General features: G+C 31.8%; 1 long non-coding RNA gene across 1 annotated transcript; it reads right to left on the reverse strand.

Moving 5' to 3' along the window:
• Positions 1-947: 947 nt before the first annotated feature.
• LOC130987138 (uncharacterized) lies at positions 948-2,310 on the reverse strand. The gene is made up of 2 exons (XR_009089584.1): positions 1,939-2,310; positions 948-1,257 (listed from the first exon to the last, which is right to left on the reverse strand). It is a non-coding gene; the product is annotated as an uncharacterized LOC130987138 (long non-coding RNA).
• Between the last annotated feature and the right edge of the window lie 635 nt (positions 2,311-2,945).

Here is a 2,945-nt window from a genome sequence, read left to right on the forward strand (position 1 = left end):
ATAGAGAATATGAAAGAGAAGATAGTTTTGGATTTATTTTTCAGCATATTAATTAATTTATTACTATTATAACAGTTTGCAAATAAAATTTGACCATATAAATATAATATACTATTTACTTATATTAATTTTAAAGTATAGTTTTGCAATTTAGTATGCATTATAAATTTTATTTGTTTTGATATATACTATTTTCCATTGTTATTCAATTGTATTCCTCCCCTTTATTATAAGGGTGAGTGACCAAGATACGTATCCTATAATCCCCATTCCCCAAATAAAGAAAACAAATGGTACAATTGTTATATAAATCTTGATTTGCATGTTATATCCATCGTTATAAGAACCCTAATGACGAGATATTTAATAATTTAATTTAAATAGCATCTATTTATTTCCTTAATATTTATATGAGTAATATAAACGTATATATTGGAGTTCTTGGTCATTTTGAGGAATAAAACACAATATTTGGCCACTAATTGAAAAAATACAAAATCTAGCAATTTTTTACGCTTTAGGATTGTTTTGCCCTTATTAGGCACATATGGCACTATTAGTGCCATATGTGCCAACTGAAAAAAGAAAGAAAATATCTAAGTAAATTGGTACACTTGGCACTATTAGTGCCAATAGTACCATGCACGAATGGTACTAATGACCATATTAGTGTAGGGTTGTAACCGAATCGAATACTGACGAATATCTCAATATTCGATTCGTATTCGTGAAATAATTCGTATATTCGATTCGGTATTCGTTTAGGTTTCGAATACAAAATGCGATTCGATATTCGATTCGAATTGATTTTTAAATTATTCGCTTCGATTCGTGTATTCGATTCGTTTTCTTAAATGACTTTAAATTAAAAAAATCGAATATTTGATTCGAATATTCGATTCATTTTTCCGTCTATTCGATTCGATTCGAAATTGTAAAGAAAAAAATATGTGAAATAATAATCTAAAAAATATAATGATATATTTCAATACATCTACCTAATAAAAAATAGATCAAAAAAGCTCATTTGATGATTCCACGCCTCTATCTTCTTCCTTATCTCCATCTTTATCATCTTCACCATTATTACCTTCCTCCTTATCTTTCTCCTCATCACCATTATCACTTATCTTTTTCCTCATCACCGCTCTCTCTTGTATCATCACCTTTATCATCATATTGATCACTCCACTTCATGCTCTTTCTCTCTAATCTAATCTTCTTGAGGTGTATGCTCTACTTGGAGCATCCATCTTCCTGCAAAAATATTAAATAAGCCGAAGACTTCTCACAGTTACAGTAAATCTAATTTCACATTTACAACCATCGAAATTCATACTAACAGTAAAGGAAATTAAATCTTAAGCCGAAGTACTGACCACTTATAATACATCTCACTAGATATTTGACAACTAACATGTATCATACTAACAGTAAAGGAAATTAAATCTTAAGCCGAAGTACACCACTTATAATACATCTCACTAGATATTTGACAACTAACATGTACATTTCTCATTTGTTGTATGCGTTTTAGCTAAGCAACTATTGTCCTATTTTGTTTTATGCATAATAAGAGTATTAATTAAATATATAGCAAAGTTGCAAGATTGAGAATCAAATTAGGATATCAAATTATTATTGCTAAGACATTCGTATAGTTCACAAACATATCATATTTCTAGTATTTTGATTTAGAGCTCATATTAATACATGGCGGAAATATGGATATGCCCAATAACTATAGCAAGGCATCTGAGCCAGATCTGCGTTCTTGCAATAATTCAAAAAACTCCAACAAAATAAAACTCCAACATGTATGTAACATCTGTGTTCTTGCAATAACTCAAAAAACTCCATCAAAATAAAAAATGCAGCAACAAGATTGGATGATCACATCATCGAGCAATTGAGCTTTGTTAAACGACAAAATCTAACATGCTAGCAGACGGCAGATGGAGGAGAGGGCGACGCCGCGGCGGGGTACTGGCGACTGGCGGCGGGCGACGAGCCATAGCAGACGGCAGACGGAGGAGAGGCGACGCCGCGGCGGGGTGCTGGCGACTGGGGACGAGCGATGTTAGCTGCTGGCGAGTGGCGACGGGCAGCGCCGCGGCGGAGAAGAGATGCAGCCTGCAGGCGCGGCGTGCGTGGAGAAGAAAGAGAGAAGGTTTTTTTTTTTCAGATTTAGAATTAGGGTTAGATTTTTTTATTTTTTTTAAGAAGGGTTAAAAAGTTACTATTATAAAAATTATAATTAAAATATAATATTATATATATATATATATATATATAATTAGGGTTAGAATTAGATATTTTTTTTGAAAGGAGTGTTACAATTAGAAGTTAGATATTATAAAATTATAATTAAAATATTATATAATATGTATAAATATATATTTATATATATAAATATCGAATCGAATTTCTACGAATATCGAATCGAATATCATAATTTCATATTCGTATTTGAATAATAATCGAATCGAATCGAATATCTGTTATCGAATACGAATCGAATAATTTCGAATACGAATAGGGCAATTTCGAATCGAATCTCGAATCGAACTAAAATATTCGATTCATTTACAACCCTATATTAGTGTCATTAGTGTCATATACTTGTGTTGATACACTGTCTTGTCTTATATAGATGGGTATAATTATATGATCATTTGGAACACTTCACCATAGGGTTTAGATTATCCATTTAGAGTTTAGATTCCCCTTTTTAGGATTTAAATTATCCATTTAGGATTTAGATTCTCCATTTAGGGCGCTGCACGAATGGTCCTTATGGCCATATTAGTGCCATATACTCTCTTTTATGTAGTGTTGCACGAATGATACTTATGATCATATTAATGTCATTAGTGCCATATACTCACTCTTATGGTCACTAGTACCATTCGTGCATGGCACTATTGGCACTAATAGTGCCAAAA

Source organism: Salvia miltiorrhiza, chromosome 5, assembly GCF_028751815.1.
Source record: "Salvia miltiorrhiza cultivar Shanhuang (shh) chromosome 5, IMPLAD_Smil_shh, whole genome shotgun sequence".
In the NCBI taxonomy this organism is placed as follows: Eukaryota; Viridiplantae; Streptophyta; class Magnoliopsida; order Lamiales; family Lamiaceae; genus Salvia; species Salvia miltiorrhiza.